Source organism: Petaurus breviceps, unplaced genomic scaffold, assembly GCF_028583685.1.
Source record: "Petaurus breviceps papuanus isolate PSGF00001 unplaced genomic scaffold, PetGlider_PUasm1.0 220, whole genome shotgun sequence".
NCBI lineage: Eukaryota > Metazoa > Chordata > Mammalia > Diprotodontia > Petauridae > Petaurus > Petaurus breviceps.
Genome location: NW_027185876.1, coordinates 7046744 through 7065724, shown reverse-complemented (window position 1 = coordinate 7065724; position 18981 = coordinate 7046744).

The window sequence follows — 18981 nt, the reverse complement described above, 5'->3', positions numbered from 1 at the left end:
GAGAGAGAGAGAGAGAGAGAGAGAGAGAGAGAGAGAGAGAGAGAGAGAGAGAGAAGTCAAGTTGTGAAAAAAATTACTTGACTAGAATGCTGTAATTGTCAAAAATTGCTATGTGACTATGAACATTCTAATATCTAATGAATCTCTATTATGAGAAATGTAATCCTTTCCTCCTTTCTATGCTGGCTTCTTTGGGTTAGAACTTCTTTCTTTCATATCTTCATATTTTTTTACATGTCCCTTGCTATCACCATCATCCTCACCACCATCTCCAAAGCCATCATCACTACCATCCCTGTCACTATCTTCACCACCACAATGTCATCACCAGCATCAGATCCATAATCACCATCAATACCATCCCTTCCCCCATCACTTTTGCCACCAACACTTCTACAGTTACTATCAATTCCACCATCACCATCAAAGAATTTCAAAATCTCAGAGTTGAGAGGAAGTTCAGAAGCCACTGAGTCAAATTCTGCTTGAACCAGAGTTTTCCTTAAAATGTAGGAAAAAAGGGACATAAATTTAAAACAGCAGAGGAACCCAGAAATCATTTCCCCTTTCCATTTATACAACCTTCACCCTAGTACAGGCCTCATCTCTCACTTGAATTACTATAGAAAATCCTAGTCAGTCTCTATTCTTCTAGTCTCTCCCCACTCTATTCCACCCTCACAAAGATAACAATGATTTTTCTAAAGAAAATAAACTCCAGTGTTTTCCTGTATCCCCTAGAATCAAACACTCTTCTTTTGGCCTTGAAAACTCTTCATAATTAACTCTTATCTTAGCAGACACTGTTCCTTTCTGCACATGTGACATTCCATCTCCCATCTCCATGTTTTTGCATTAATTATCCCCTCTTGTCTATGATGCTTTCCCTACACATGTCCACCTCTTTGAATTGCTGGCTTCTTTGAAAACTTAAGTCAACTGCCACCATATGCAAGAGGCCTTCCTCAGTTGATCATCCCCATTATTTTTTGCTTCCTCCCTAAGGTTATCTTGTATCTACTCTGCATGCAGTATATATGTCCTCTTATGAGAACGTAAGCTCCTTGAGGGCATGGGTCTATGTTTTTGCTTTTGTTCTATATATCTCTATGCTTTGTACAGTTCTTGGAAAATAGTAAGCACTTAATAAACGCTTTGACTTATTAATTGATCTAGTCCAACCCTCCCATTTAACAAATGAGAAAATGGAGGATCAGAGTTTCAGTGATTTGTCAATGTTTGCAAAGATGGCAAAATATCAGGGCTAGAGTTTGAACCCACATTTTCCAATTACAATACCATTGCACTGTCTCCTGCATCACCTGACACTGATCCCTAAGAAGCAGTCATTCAACCTGTGCTTGAAAATAACTAGTGAGGGGAAACCCACTACCTCCTGGGGCAACCAGTTCTATCATGTGACCACTCTATTTGTTAGAATATTTCCTTGCTTCAAGAATAAATTCATATCTTTATAATTTCCAACCCTCTTTTCCATATAGATTCAAGTAGAATATATTTAATCCCTCTTTCCTCTAACAGGTTCCATGCCTGCTATAAATCTTTTCTTCTCCAGGTTAATAATTCCTACTTGCTCCAACTAATCGCCATATGACAGAGACCCTATGTCTTTCACTATCCTGGTTGTCCACCCTTGAATGCTCTCTAGATCATCTTCTTTCTAAGCCTAAGAGGGCATTAGCTTTCATGGATGCCTTAGTAAAGTCTTACACATGTTCACCAAATACATAGTTCAACAAATCAACTTCCCATGTATAGAATTGGGATTTTAGTGAGAAAGTTGTTAAGGGACTTGCCCAGACTCACACAGCTAGTAGGTGTCTGAGGCAGGATTTGGATTTAGGTCATCAAGGATAACTAAGGATTCTCTTTCTATGTCCCTAATGCTCCTGGATACCATATCCCTATGAATTTTATTCCTTCTGTCTTTCTGGTCAAACAATAACATTCTCGGCAGAGAAGACAGAAGGAAAAAATCAGAGTTGAGTAGCTCTGTGTTCTCTCATTGGTTATCATTATTCCATCTCTCCCAAGCAATCTTCCTTTCTCATCTTTCATCTTCTACCTTCCCTCACTCCCCCCTATTTAGAGGGCTGAATGAGCTGTCACTACCAAGCTCCCAGTCTTTAGCAGCCACATGAGAGAAAGAAAGTGGGGAGGGAGAAAAAAATGGAAGAGAGAGGATCAACATATTTTTCACACCGAGACTAATAGTAAAGCCAGTTGACTGTGATATCACTTAACCAGGGTGCTTCTGACCTAAGTAAGGATAAATTAACTGTCCCATTTCTTCACATATCCCTCTGGGGAGCTTTCTGTAACACAGCCATGCATCTGGTTTGCAGTGCAGTGATTTTTCAAAGACTTGAGCATAATTTAAACAAGAAAAGCCAAAGTTTCCCAAGAATCAGGCTATGTGCTTTGGTTAACATCAGGGCAACAATGGAAGAGTGTTGGCTTCCTAATTGACTTTGCTGTCCCAAGTCTCCTCCCCCTCCAAACCATGATCCACTCAGTGATTTTCTAAAGTTCAAGTGTGACCGAGCATCTCACTCTCACTCCATAAACTCTAGGGGCTCTTCAAGGGTCAAATATAAACTCTCTATTTGGCATTTAAAATTCTCCCCAACCTGGTCCAACTTACTTTTATTTCCAGCATCATTATACATTACTCCCCTTCATATGCACTGCAGTCAGCCAAAGGGACCATCTTCCTGTTCCTCATAAATAACGCCGCATCTCCCAGATTCCCTCCCTTTCTAGAACATAAGTCCTTTTCGCCTCCCTCTGCCTCTTCCACATTCTGTTTTCCTTCCAGGCTCTGTTCGAATCCTATCTTCTACATGAAGTCCTTACCGTGCTCTCCAAACTTCTACCACCTTCCCCCTACTCCCTCCTTCCCCCACAAATAGCCTAAATATATATGCCTAGTAGAGGTAAAATCACATAGTAGATGGATACTTGGCCTCAAAGCTTGGAGAAAGTTAAATCTTTTCTCTAACACTTACTCATTGTATAACCCTAATACAATTCATGGTTCATAATAAGTGCTTAATAAATATTGATTGATTAACTGAACAAGGCACATACCTTCACAATCCTCTAGCCAGGAAACTCTCAAATCATATTTTGCAGATAAAGCATTGACGTACACTGGGGAAGGAGGGGGTCTCTGAACTTAGGGTTTACTATATCAATGAAACCACAGGTCCAATCCTTATCTCTTTAAATATGCATCAAATATATGTGTGTAAATATGTGTATGTGCATACATAGAGATCTGTGTGTATATAGAGACATATATTTGTATGTAAGTATAAAAACTCATGCAAACTGTGAAATAGTTATTCTAATCAACACAATGATCCAAGATAATTCCAAAGTACTTATGATGAAAAATGCTGTCCAACTCCAAAGGAAGACCTGATGGACTCTAAGTACAAATTGAAGCATATATATTTTTTTAATTTTCTTAATCTCTTTTTGCAATATGGCTAATATGGAAACATTTGATATGACTTCACATTCATAAATGATATCTTATTACTTGCCTTCTTAGTAGATATGGGAGGGGCTGGAGGGAGGGAGAGAATTTGGAATTCAATTTTTAAAAAAGAATGTTAAAAATAAATAATATTTTAAAACATGCATATGTACATATTACATATGAATATTGGGTATGTAGACATAAATACAAATGTGTATATATTTACCTGTCATGTTGTCTCCTTCAAAAGAATGTAAACTTCTTGAGGGCAAGAATTCTTTGCCTTTGCTTTTATATTCTCATGAATATCCTTAGACTAGTGCTAAGAATGTAGTAGGTACTTAATAAATTCTTGATTGACTTAACCAAAACTAGCCTAAATCCATTAAATGATGAAGGGATACCCCATCCCACTACAGAGTTGGTATGTCCTGCTTAGATGACTTGTTTTGAGTCGGGAAATTCATTGACTGATGTGTATCCCTGCAAATGACCTAATTTCCTTATTGGAATATGGAATTATAGCAATGAAGGAAGAAGCAGACATTGGTTCCTTTTTGTGTTCTTAGCCTACCCATCTGCAGACTTCTAATAACTGAATATGAATCCCCAGGGATTCAGAAGGCCCATTGTGATATCTGTAAGTTGAGACCCCTACATCCACCTATACAACTTTGACCCATGGCACTATAGACAGAGTCCCTGATTCCATACTAGAAGAAGTGCTAGCTGGCAAGCTCTCTTTTCCCTGACATTCTGTACTTTCCCATTTTTGTCCGCTTAATTCTCCCATTAGTTTCTCTGATCCTTGATTAGCCACAGACTATATTAATTGCCTCTTGACCACTTGGTCACGGACATCTGACAGGATTTAAGTCAACCAGCAGTTGATTTATGGAGAGAACTCAAGAAGTAAGGAAATCTAGTAATTATCATCATCTATTAGCTGATATTTATATAGTGTTTTATTTATGAAGTGCTCTAACTTGATTCTCACAACAAAAAACAAAACTGGGTTTTTTTATATTCTATGAGTATTATTGTACCCATTTTTGCACTCTATGAGTAAATTCATTAGGATAAATTTTCATATTCTAAGTATACTCCTAAGTACAAATTTTTTATATTCTATAAATATTATTGTCCCCATTTTACATATGAAGAAAATGAGGTTGAGGCTTATCATAGTCACATGAATAGCAAATATAAAAAGAAGGCTTTGAGATCAGGTCTAATATCAATTTCCATTCCACTTTGCTAACTCTCCAAAAGGCAAACAAATCCATGGTGTAGTGAATGGGACATTGTAATTGGCATCAGGAAGTCCTGAGTTCAAATGCCATCTCAAATGCTAACTAGCTAACTGTGTTACCTTGATCAAATTGCTTTACTCTTTGAGGCTCAGTGTTTTTTCCTCTGTAAAAGATAAGAACATCATTTAACTCCAATCGCCCTGCCTTCCCCCCCTCCAAAAAGACAAAAAAAAAATAGGAATAAAGAAAACACCTACTTCACTATCCCTTTCAGCTCAAATGAGACAAAGTATGCAAATCAGTTTTACAAACCTTTAGCATCATGTATATTTTAGCTATTATTATTTAAAATAATCGATGAAAAATTTAATACCTATTATGTACCTGGAACTATACTAAGTCCTGTGAATACAAAGACAAAGTTGAAACAGTTCCTTCCTTCAAAAAGGTTACATTCTAATGCACAGAGGAGGGGGTGGGTGATATAATGGAATTATGAGCACACACAGGACATAGAAAATGAATCTAATTTGTAATTTTGGAAGAAAATGCACTGCAGAAAAGTTTCATGTAGAAGGTTACTCTACTTCAGATCAGTCTTGAGAGAAACCAGAGAACTGAGAGTCAAAGGTTAAGAGGGCATGTATTCTAGGAGACAAGCATTGGAAAGTACAGGGAATGGAGGTGGAGTGTAGTGGATTTGAAACAGCAAGCAGACCAATATGACGGGACTGAAGAGTTTAGGGAGCTGAAGAAGTATATATCTGGGAATATAGGAAGGGGCCAGGCTGTGATGAATTATGTCAAAGAGGACATTTAGATTTGATTCTCTTGGTAACTGGGAGTCATGGCAGTTGGTTGAGCACGATGGTGGGCATGGTCAGTTTTATGCTTTAAGAAAATCACTTTGATAGCAGAGAGAAGGATAGATTGAAATAGGGAGAGGTCAGAGGCAGGGAGACCAGATAGGAATCAAATGCAATAGTCCAGGTGAAAAGAGAAGGTCCTAACCTAGGGTTGGGGCGAGGAGGGAATATATGCAAGTGATGTTGGGAAGATAGAAATGACCAGATTTGGCAGTTGATTGGATTTGTAGGGTGAGAGTGAGGAGTCATTGAGTTTGCTAACCCATGTGACTAAGGATGGTAGTGCCCTCCACAGTAAGAGGAAAAAATTTGAAAAGCAGGTGGATGGGGATGGGGGGTAGGGGTGAGGAACTGATGGGGAGGGATCAGTTCAGTGTGATGACATTTTAGTGTAAGATGCCTCTGGGACACATATCTTAAAATTTCCAACAGGAAGTTGATGATTCTAAAGGACCACAGCTGGATAAGGCCTACAGATTAATGATGAAGTGGAAAACATAGGCACAGAGATTTAGGGTGATAGGGACTGCAAGGGTCATCGAATCACAGCCCTTCATTTTATAGATGAGGAAACTGAGGCTGAGAGAGCTTAAGTGACTTTTCCAGTGTGACAGAGTTAATGTGTATCTAAGATGAGATTCAAATCCAGGACATTTCTGACTCCGTTCTGTCCCCTACAGTTACCATGATGCTCCAAGGGCTGGTTTTAAATCCTGTATCTGCCCCTTATTATCTGGGGGCCTTTAGGTAAAGTCACTTTACTCCTTTGACCCTCATCTTCCACATCTTTAAAACGAAGGAATTGGACTAGTTGGCCCCTGACCTCTCCTCTAGCTGTTTATGTCTCTGCTCCTTGGATCTCGTGACCTCTCTGGCCTTTAGTTTTCTTATTTCCAAATGAGAAGGTACTTAATGATCTATCCCTTCCCATCCCTCCTAAATAGATGATCTTTTGATTGATACATACCATCTTTTCTCTATAACTGTGATGTAGGTGAGAATTGTTACTTTAAGAGTCTGAAGAACAATATTTCCCAAACAAAAGGCTAACATATAAATTGTGCTCTTCTCAAAAGTTAGCCGAGGAGTTTCCCCGAATGGCCTCACTTCACAGGCTTTAAGCACAGTCCAGTCAGAGCTGATGACCTGACATCTACCATGGGAGCCAAGACCTGGCAAGAAGCAGATGGTGTCATATTCTCTGGGCCTCACTGTCCAGTTGAGCCCAGCACCTGACAAAGACAAACTGAAATGTCTCTCCTTTCACAGAGCACCGCACACACAGTGAGTGGGAGAGGCAAGGACACCGGTGACCACAGACAGCAGCAGGCTACAGCAGAAAGCAAGTGAGTCAAGGCAGCAGGTGCATCCGGATGGTCGGAAGACAGGAAGGGCAGCGGGAGGTCAATGTCTCTCCCCATCCACTTAGCAGAGCAAGGGGAACAGTTTGCAAGTCAGATTCTGAGAGTGCTGGAGGAAACTCAGTCAGAGGGAAATAAGAGTCCCGCCTCATGAGTGACCAGATGGACAGTCAGGTCAGAGGTCATGGAATCAGTCACACAGTGCCACATAAAGCAGCAGGCTGGCACTAATGAAGGGGCACCCAGAATGGCAGGCGGATGGTAGAAAATAGAGATAAACTCACTGAAGCTGCCTCCTAGCTAGAGGTAGAAAAGAGGGTGAGGGAAGAATGCAAGCTTCTCTTTGAAACTCTCACTCCACCAGGCACAAACACTTATAGAATCATGGAATTTCAGAACTGGGAAGGACCTCAGAGGTTATGGGGATCGACCATTACCTGAGTCAGAATTCCCGTAACTGTCATCCTAACAAAAGTGAGGTCAAGCTTGTCACTATAAATGCTTGTGACTTCATACTGGGATACCTCGAGCAATGGGGAACTCATTACCTAATGAGGCAGCCCATTCCACTTTGGGAACAGCACTAAATATCGGGAAAAGTGATGATATCTCCAGGGTGCAGGACTGCAAAAAAAAAAGACCATCGACATATCAAAAATGAGGAAAAAATTAAAATTAAAATAAGGAGAAATAACTAATGGTCAATCCAAATAATCCAGTGGTACCTGTTTATGTCTAGAGAATAAGAACTTAGAGAAGGATATGGATGTGTCACCCAGGGTAGGTAGACACAGAGGCGTGGGTGGGCTGTGATGAGTATGGTTGGAAGGGTTTCCCACAAATCATTAGCCAATTGTAGGATCCAATGCTAGTGAATTTCTGTATCATTCTTTATGGAGCTGAAATCTGCCTCTCTGTAACTTCCCCCATCCCTTACTCCTGGCTCAGCCCTCTGGAGCCATGCAAAGCTAGTCTAATTGCATTTCCAAATGTCAGCCTTTGGAACTCTTTGAAGGAAGTGATTGTCTCTCACAGGACATTGCTAGGCACATCAAGGCTCACTAAATGAATGAGACACACTTGGCAGGCTTCAGGAAGGCCTCCTCAATCCCCTTTTTCCAACTTAATTCAACAAGCAGTAATTAAATGCCTACTATGTGTCTGGCACTATACTAGGCACAGGATTTTTAAAAAAGACATGCTTTAGATTCTTCTGGGGAAAACATATAGATAAGTAAATTATATATGTGCGTATATGTGTGTGTACACACACACACATATATAAACATATACACAAACACACACACAGATATATATTTATACATACACACATAAATGCACATATATATGTGTACAAAATAAAAACAGAGTAATAGACGTTTGGGCACTAACAACTAGGGGAATCAGGAAAGATGTCATGAAGGGTACAATACTTGAGCTGAGCCTTGGAGAGAGCTAGGCCTTCTAAGAAAAAGAGATGAGAATGAAAAGCTTTGTGGTAGGGACAAAAAGGTAAGGAGATGTGAGATGGTTGTGTATGGGCAATGTCAAATAGGTCTTGTTTGGCTTGGAAATGATGAGAATGAGGAAGAAGAACATATAATCATCAAGAAAATTTAATTCAAAGTCAGATAGTGTTAAATACTAAATAGAGGTATTTATAGTTTGTCTGAGCAGAATAAGATCTGATGAAGCTTCTTTAGCAAAGGAGTGATATGGTCAGACCTGAACTTTAAGAATATTGATTTGTCAGCTATGCGGAGGGTGGATTAGAGGTTGGAGAGGCTGAAGGCAAAGAGACCAATTAGGAGGCCATTTGGTACATCAGTCTAGTGAGAGGTAATGAGGGCCTGCACTAAGGTGGTGGTTGTATGAACGGAGAGGAAGGCTTGGATCAGACAGAGTTGGGGAAGTAGAGTGACTTCCACCCTCTTCTCTGCTACAGTTATTTCAGCTGAGGTAGGAGAATTCCAAGAGTTGGGAGTGTTGAATGTTGGACAATGGTCAGCAGAAATTCCAATTAATTTCATTGTTTCCCAAAGTCCTCCCCTATTTATAGCTCCCAGAACTGTGATACAAAAAAATAACATGTAACCCCCCCCTCAGATTGTGCACTGCATTAACTCATTAGCAGGCCTCATAATGTGCTTGAATAATCCATTAGCAGACATTAGCACAGTTAACACATATCCCTGCAGATGCTTAATTGACAGATTAACTTTCCCTACCAAAGAGCAGGGTTCTAAAAGGATGGGACTTAAAACAGGTACATTATGATGGAGAGAGAGGATTGAGAAAAGAATGTTGCATCTGATACAATAGAGGTAACAAAGTTATATATATAGTAGTTGGAACTCTGGGTCTAGTATCAGAAAGACCTGAGTTCTAATCTGGCTTGAGACACTTATTGGCTGTGTTACCCTGGGCCATTCACTTAACATCTGTTTGCCTTAGTTTCTTATCAGTAAAATAGGGATAATAGCAGCATCTACATTCCACAGCTATGAGGTTCCAATGAGATAATATGTATAAAGTGCCTGGCAAAAAGTAAATGATATTGATATATATCTCTATATACATACATATACATATATGATTTCATATTTATTACAAAGTGAAAACTTTGTAATATATATGTAATCTAAATGTTAGCTCTTATTATTGTTCACCTGGGACAGAGATGGTACTCTCCTTCCTGGTAGTGCCTTCCTTCTGTTGAATAGCTCTTCTTTCTCCTATATACGTCATCTTCGCAAAAAGACTTTTACTTGCTTTCACCTCCTTTAGATTGTAAGCTCCTTGAAAGCAGGTACTGAGGACTATTATTGTTGTTGTTTGTTGTTGCCTTTACTTGCATTCCCAGTGCTTAACATCGTGCCTGGAACAGAAGAGGTGCTTAATAAGTGCACATTGACTTACTTGCCTGAATGTTGGAAAGAAGGGCATTGAAAGAAGAGATCAGAAAGATCTTGAGAATAAATGCCTACCAAGACCCGGCGTAGTACAATGGAATTAGCATTGGATTTAGAATCTGGAGACCTGGTTTTACTCTTTACTAGCTGTGTGACCATAAGTAACCTACCTAACTTCTCTGAACCTCACTTTTCTCATTTGTGAAGTGGGGATAAAAATCTGTGATTGTCTATTTTAAAAGGAGCATGTGAAAAAAGAGTTTTCACTTTGCAATGGATGTGAAATTATATATATACACATATATTCACACATACATATGTATTTGTTATATAGAGAGAAGAAAAAGGAAAGGGGGGAGAAAAGAGTAAGGGAAAGGAGGAGGGTGAGAAGAGACAGACACAGAGACAGGAGTGGGTAGAGGAGAGAGTAAAGAGAGAGAGAGGTTGGAGAGAGAGGTGGGGAGGAAAGAGACAGAGAGAAGAGAGAGGGGGTAGAGACAGAGACAGAGAGAGGAGAGAAGAAAAAGATACAGAAATCTTTTTTCTGTGAGACAGAGAGAAAGGAAAGAGGGGGGAGAGACAGAGAGAGAGAGAGAGAGAGAAAGAGAGAGACAGAGAGACAGAGAGAGAGAGAGAGAGACGGAGACAGAGAGACAGAGACAGAGAGACAGAGTGACAAAGACAGAGACTGAGAGAGACAGAGATGTGTGTAGAGCACTGTTAAGTTTTAGCCATTATTATTATTAATTTCTAGAATTCACACTCCTGGCACATAGCCTTTAAGAAGCCAATGTCACCTCCATGCCCCAAGGCAACGAAACCAGAGTGGGTATAATGAGGAACTGTCCTAGGAGAGTCTCTGCTGGCTATTCAGGCAGGATTCAAACTTAGGTAGGTCTTTCCACCTTAAAGCCCAATGCTGTATCCATGAATCCATGAATCCATGAAGGGAATAGGCAGGCTTTAAAAACTAGTCTCTACAGCAGACCACATTTTTATAGTCACACAATTTACTGAAAGAAAAAGAGAATATAAGATCCCCCTGAATTTGTTATTTGTTGATATCAGAAAAGCTTTTGACTTATTTGAGCATTACATAGCCTTAAAGGATAGTTACCATTCTGGCCCATGCATCTGTTAAGAGTATATGTAATTCCTTTATAAATTCAACCCCAGAAATACATTTTTTTTTTTCAGTGACCTGATTATACATGTCAAGGAAGGGATAAAATAGGAACATTTTTTGTGTGATAGCCAAGGGCAAACACCACCATTACGGAGAATAGCTATGTGTGAGGTCTAAATAGAAAAGGGATTCCTATCATTGGTGAGGTTCTCTGGATACTATTGTTTACAGATTATACTCTATTGATCCTATCAAGTCCCAGAATTGTATAGGGCCTCCTCAGTGAGATGCACAATAACAACAAAGCAATCAGCCTAACAACCCTATGCAGGAAAAACTCAATGGATAAAAATGCCTGCTGTCTGGATGAAGACATGCTGTTATACAATATAAGCTATTATTTCTTCCCAGTTTTGCCAAGGGCCAGCCTTGGATGAAAGAACCTGAGTCCTGGGGCCTCCGATGTTTCAACCAATGAATGCAAAGAAAGACCCACAGTGTTCTGAATCAGTTAAATTCCTGGAAAGATTATACCATATGAGAGTAGTGACACCCCTTTAATAAAATGAATGTCGTACCACAGAGAAGGGGAAAACAGACATCATAATGGAAATCAGGAGACCTTGGCTTTGGACTTAACTTTGTCACTTACTATATAACTATAAACAAGCTACTTTAGATCTTAGGTGTCTATTTCCTCATCTACCCATCTCTAAGTGGACAATTATTTGGGCCAAGAATTGCACAGAGAAAGTGGGCTGGACTGTACTTGGGAAATTGTATATAGAGTTTTTATCTATTCCAAGCTCCAAAGACAGATCTTTTTAATATGCAATAGTGCTACCAGCAATCCTAAGGTAATGACCTAAATTTCTCTTGCCTGGTATGGAACATAGATGGGCATAAACAGGGTGGAATATGAGAGAATGACACAACAAGAAGAAGTTAGAATTACTTTTGGGGAGTTTGTTTGTTTTTTGCTTTTTGGAGGGGGGAGGGTAGAGCAACTGAGGTTTAGTGACTTGCCCAAGGTCACACGGCTAGTTTATGTGTTAAGTGTCCGGATTTGAACTCAGGGCCGGTGCTCTATTCATTGTGACACCTAGCCACCACCTAGAATTACTTTCACACAAGTAACTAAGTTTGAAGGTGTTTTTTTTTTTCTTCATAAATTTTCTAGAGTTGATTTGGACAAGAAAGGAGCCACTTAGAAGAAGTTGATCCCCAAACTGCAAAGGAGTTGCAGAGGTGAGGAATATAAATGTCCAGGATATGGAACAGGCTGGAAAGCAGCAAAGATAATGGGATGTGTTGGATCATGTTAGGGTTTACAGCTCCAACTGTCCCAGAGCATACTTTAGCAGTCATTACTTAGCCGTAGTTTCCATAGCTTATGCACACGTTCTTTATGAGGCCCAAAATACCTAAGGAAAAATAAAAAAGGCAACCTGCTAAGAATGATCTAAACAGCTTAGTGCATGGAAATCCTGCCCTGTTCAGAATGCAGTCCTAATTTTAAAAAGAAACTCTCCGATTTATCAGTGGCACTCCCTAAAGACAATGAGAGACATGTGTATGCATAAAAGGGCAAAATTTTCCCTGTAGTAAAATCGTGTCATAAGACTGACTGACTTTGCAAGGATAGGACTCCCATGTATTTTTCTCATTGTCATCCTTAATTCTTTTCATGTCTTGTATTGTCTAAACACACTGTTTCATATGTGTTTCCTCTTCCTGTGGTTACACAAATCTCTAGGCTGTAAGTCAGTGCTTGATAGGCAATTTTAGAACAGCCTTATTCAATAAAATGTGACTTTGGATTAAGGTGCTTTTGCACAGCTGCTCCTTATAAACTGAATTTCAACAGGAAATCCCTGAAGAGTCATCATAGTCAAGGACAAGCTATGTCCACAGCAACCCATCCGGCTTCACAAACTTCCATCCAGATTTTCCAAGGCTTTGAACTGGACTACTCAAGCCTACTTTTCCCTATTCACCTACCCTGATTGACTTGTTCTTTCAATTAAATCACTAATTAATGTTTTATTGATGGTTTTGGTATCATTATTACTTTCCAAACCTTCTACCAGTTGGTGGAAGTACAATGGATAGCACTCTGGGAGTATCATGTCTCTTTTGAGTCAGGAAGACCTGAGTTTAATTCCAGCCTCACACACCTACTAGCTACATGACCCTGAGCAAATCACTCAACCTATGTTTCCTCAACTGTAAAATGGAGATAATAATATCACCTACCTCATAGGGTTGTTGTGAGAATTAAATAAGGTAACATGTATAAATGTTTAGTATACTGCTTGGAATACAATAAGTGCTATATAAATGCTTATTGCCTCCCTCTTCCTTCCCTCAACAGAATCCTGTCTTACAAAGAAGTTTAATTAAGCAAAACAAACCAACACATTGGCTATGACTTCTAATATACATCTCATTTCAAAACTATAGTCTACCACCTTTTGGCCAAGAGGGGGAAGTGTATTTCATCATCAGTTCTATGGAAACAATTCTCTGTATTGATCAGCATTCTGAAGCATTTCAAAGTTATTTTCCTTTACATGTTTGTTGTCATTGTACTAACTGTTCCATTGGTCTTCCTTACTTTACTCTATATAAAGCCAAACAAATCTTTCCAAATTTCTCTGAATCCTTCAGAAAACAAGGGAGAAACTCATTTTGCAAGGTTCTCTGAATCTTTTGTAGTCATATTTCTTACTATATAATAATACATCATTATATTCATATATCATAACTTATTCAGACCTGCTCACCTGACAGGTGTCCACTCTTTTCTAGGTTTTGTTTTTGTTTTTAACCACAAAAGTAAAGAGAAAAAGAGAGAAGAGGGGAGGGAGGGACAGTGAGAAAGGGAAAGAAGAGAGAGAAAGGGTAAAAGAGGGGTAAATAAAAAGCGAGAGAGAGGGAGGGGGGAAAATAGAGAGGGAGAGGGAGAAAGAATCTGAATTTTTTCTTCTGTCTTTGCCCTCCTTGGTGGGTGTATTAGTCTTTGCTCCTGGAGGCACCATGGCAAATCAGATAAAACATTAGATTTAGTGGTGTGTGATCTGGGTTTAAATACTTCTTCAGACATTTATTGGCTGTGTGACTAGGAACAATTTAATCAACCTCTCAGATTTTCCACTTTTCTCATATGTAAAATGAAAACAATATCTACAGCAGCTACTTCATAAGGTTTTTTTTGAGTCTCAAAAGTGATCATTTGCATAAAGTTAGAAGCGAATCTGAAAGGGCTAGAGCTCCACCCACCAAATAATTACTTTGTGCTTATAAGTTAGTGCCCCTTTCTTATACTGACATGTTAATATATTGAAATTAGAGAAAGAACATTTATATAAGAAAGACTGAGAAAATTAGCTCTTTGGTACTTGCAAAGGAGAAGAGATAGTTCTTAGAGGACCTGGATGGGGGGGAACAGTCTCTCAAAAAACAATAATTTAACAGAACTTAAAGTGGTCAAACTGTCTAGTTTCCTAGAAGCTTATTTACATGTGATTCTTGTACGTATTTTAAAGTTCTTGGCTGAGAAACTCTGACAATTGAAACTTTTTTGTTAACTATAGGACAATCCTACATTGATTATTTATGCTGGGTCTAATACAGATGTGAATTTTGATCTCTTATCATAAGGTAGAGATGAATTACTTCATTGAAGAAGCCTATTTTTTGAGGCAAGAGTAAGTCAGCAAGTGGAGTCAGTGACAAGATTCAGAAGACAGAAGAAGAACCAAAGACACAGGACCTGAGTTCAGAAGGAAGAAGCAAAAGAACAGAAAAGAAGATCCATTCCTTTGATCCAAACTCAACTGACACCAGCTTAGTGGAGGAAGAAAGACTTTATATACACTGCTGGGAGCTGATCTGATTGGAGAAAAGCTCTGCTATTTGAAAGTGTAGATTAGAAAAAAGAATTCTCTGATGTTTAAAGAGTTGACTGAGGGGGGCACCTAGGTGGTGCAGTGAGTAAAGCGCTGGCTTCAAGAGTCAGGAGGACCTGAGTTCGGATCTGGCCTTAGACACTTAACACCAAAAAAAAAAAAAAAACTAGCCATGCTACCTTGGTCAAGTTACTTAACCCCAATTGCCCCCCAAAAGGCAAAAAAAAGAGTTGGCTGAGGGTAAGAAGGATAAGCTATCTAGATGTTTGTTATTCATTTGTTTCAGTCATGTCCAAATCTTTGTGACCCCATTTGGAGTTGTCTTGGAAAAGATACTGGAGTGCTTTGCCATTTTCTTCTCTAATGCGTTTTATTGATGAGGAAACCAAGGCAAATAAGATTAAATGTCTTGCCTATCTAGGGTCACACAGTTAATAAGTGTCTGAGGACTCTATCCACTGTTTAGCTGCCTCCCCTGGATATCTACTGCTACCTGTAATTTGAAAAGTAGAAACCCTTCAGAGGTTTATTTAATAATAATAATAGCTAACATTTACATTGTACTTACTATGTACTAGGTACCATGCTGAATGCTTTACAAACATTATGTCTTTTGATCTTCCCAACAACCCTGGTAGAGAGATGCTATTATTATCCTTATTTTGAAGTTAAGGAAACTGATGCTAACAGGGGTTAAGTGACTTGCCCAGAGTAACCAAGTTAATAAGTATCTGAGGCTGGATTTGAATTCAGGTCTTTCTGACTCTAGACTCGACACTCTGTCCATTGAACCAATTTTTATTGTCACTTAAGCTTAAAAGAAACCCCTTGATCCCAATAAGTAGACCTGAATAGCTGGAAATTCAGACTGTTTTACTGGCAGAGTTAATACTACATCTCAGGCCACTAAGAGAGAAAACCTGAATGTCTCTGCAGATCACAGGCTCTGTCTGCTTTCACTGAAAGTGCTTACCAGTACTACAGCAGCCAGAAAAGCAGCAACCAGGAGAAAAGTATCTCTGTCCAAGAGAAGAGGTCCAAAAGAGAAATGACGCTGTCCATCTGGTGATATATGGTTCAGACTGTTGATATATGGAGATCAAGGCCACCAAAGTCTTCATTGCAAAGTTGTAATTTGCCCTGCAACTAATGAATTTCCTCACTCAGGTACTTCCCAGATAGCTTTTTGCAAGTGTGCCTACTTCCCCACCCCCATGGACCCTGTCTACATTCATTAGAGAGCATAACCAAGTTAATGGTTGGACTGTTATTTTTTTATTATAATTATTTTTAACTTTCCTGTTTTGTAAAGGTTTCATGACTAAGAGTTAATGATGTCACCTTGGCTGATTTGTTAAAATGTGAAGTACTCTGGCAGGGGGTTAAGGTGATATAGCTGGTAATATTAGCTGTAACCCCTATTAATTAATCATAGAGTTAACCATAGGATCCTGAGAGTGAGTTAAAGCAGTGTGGGCACTCTTTTGGTCAACCACCTTGCCTACCAAGATGTGGCCAAGTGGGGTGACTGGGCCAGCCCTAATAGCCCAGAGAGAAAGAAATGGATCTCAATGTTATACTAGTGTTACATATATAAATTATGTCTATTTATATGTGTACACATTGTTTCTCTCAAAAGAATGAAAACTCCTTAAGGGGTAGGATCATTTTATTTTTTATCTTTGTAAAGCAAATACCAATCATAGTGTCTGGCATCTAGTAAGTGCTTTATAAGTGGAATTTGTGTTTTTTGTTTATATATATATATATATGTGTGTGTGTGTGTGTGTGTATGTATGTGTATATGTGTGTATGTATGTATGTATGTGTATATGTGTGTATATGTATGTGTATGTATGTGTATATGTGTGTGTATGTATGTGTATGTATGTGTATATGTGTGTATGTATGTATGTATGTATGTGTATATGTCTGTGTGTGTGTCTGTGTGTGTGTATGTGTGTGTATGTATGTATGTATGTGTATATATGTGTGTGTGTGTCTGTGTGTGTGTATAAATGCTATTCCTCTCAGAATTCCATTTTAATCAGATCATTTTGTGCTTGCTATCCATTTGCACCCTCTCCCTCACATCTGACTTATTGGCTTCATGTTCAGCAACTTCCTCACTTTGTCTAACCTCCCATTGGCAATTTTGGCTCATCCTAATGGCAATCAAAAGCTCTCTGCCAGCCCTATCCTCAATCACTGTGGCTTCTGACCATTAACCCCTTACCTCCCACCATGTTTTGGCTTGGTTTCAACTCTTCAACTGTGGACCAGACGTGCCTTTATGCCATCTTCACACACTGCCTGAAAAGGAAAACTTTGCAAAAAGGTCACATCACCCTAAACTTTATCCTTCTTGTAACATTCTTTACTTTGGAAATGTACTTCATTCACCTTTGCTTTGGATGACACAGAGGCATACATCCACCTTGGCTCCCTTAAGACAGGTTTTTAAAAAATGATCACTTTTCCCTTCCCATGCCAACATACTCAGGATGCCTTAATTATGCAGTCCTCCTGGCAGGAACTAATGATATAGTCATGCTGAGTGAGTTAATGTTCCTGGGTATTCCTACCTTCCTACTTCTTGGCCAACTAGTTTTCCTCCAGATGAAATGAACAAATGGGTACTTTTGAACAATTCCTGTGAAATCATTCTGCTCCAGGGTTCCAGAATACTCCACTGGAGAGAAAAAAAGGAAGTCCCTTGGATCCCAAACTCAATGGATGCTGAGCCTAAAGATGAACCAATTTACAGACTGGATCTGAACTTGCATGATTTTTCTGAAGCATTGGAATTATAGCAGAAGTTAAGAATATCTTAATATTTCTGAGCTCAAAGGATTGCCTGCAAAGCTGAGCTATTTACTTGCTTAATACCTTTGGCAATACAAAATCAATGTTATATAAGCATTTGCTAGAAGCGCCCCAAATGCCCAACATGGGAAAGAAATCTGATATGTGGCATATTCACTAACATAAGATGACAGTAAACAAGCAGTAAAGCAGGTTTCCGGATTTTTTCAACACCCTTCTGCCTAATGCAAGCCACATTCTATCCTTGGAGAGAGCGCTGAATTATTAGCATGGGAAAATCAAGACAATAAAGATACTTTGAAGATTTTCTTCCAGTCTGGTAAACTTAAATAATACCCCTGAGCTGTCTGAGGTATTCCGAGGTTGGAAGAAAGTGGGATGGAGTTACAGAATCACAGAATCAAAGAATGAGAGAATTTCAGACATAGATGGGACTCCACCTGTCCCTGAAAAACAACAACTCTGAAAAATGCTCATCTGACCTTTGCTGCAAGACCTCCAATGAAGAACACACCCCGTCTCCTCTGGCAGCCCATTATATTTTGGGATAGCTCTGATTATTAGGAAAATTTCCTGACACCAAAGCCAAATTTTAACGTAATTAAAATCAAGATTTAAAGCTGGAAGATATCTCAGAGGCCATTTAGTCCAAGTCCCTCATTTTACAGATGATAACACTGCGACCAGGAAGTGTTGATGACTTGGTAAGGTCATGCAGGTAGTAAGCATCAGAGGTGGTATTGGAACCCAGGTCCTCTGGGTTCCTACTACTCTTTCTTTTACACAGAGCTGCTTTGGCTTCTACCTGCTGCTCCTCATTCTACTCCCTGATCCCAGTCACAACACGGTAACATGGTGAAATGAATATTGAACTGGAATGGAGTCAGGAAAACCTGGATACAAATCCCACTTTGGATGTTTCTTATCTTGTGACCTTGGCCAAGTTATTTAACATCTTTTTTTCTTAGTTTCCTCATCTGTAAAATGGGAGGGTTAGACCCAAAGGGCTCAGAACCATCCGATCTCTAAATCTATAATCCTATAATCCCTCTTCTACATGACATCCCTTCTTATATTTGAAGATAATTATCATGCTCCCCATAAAACACTCTAACCAACAGAGAGAGAAAGAGAGAGAGAGACAGAGAGAGAGAGAAAGAGAGCGAGAAAGAGAGAGAGAGAGAGAGAGAGAGAGAGAGAGAGAGAGAGAGAGAGAGA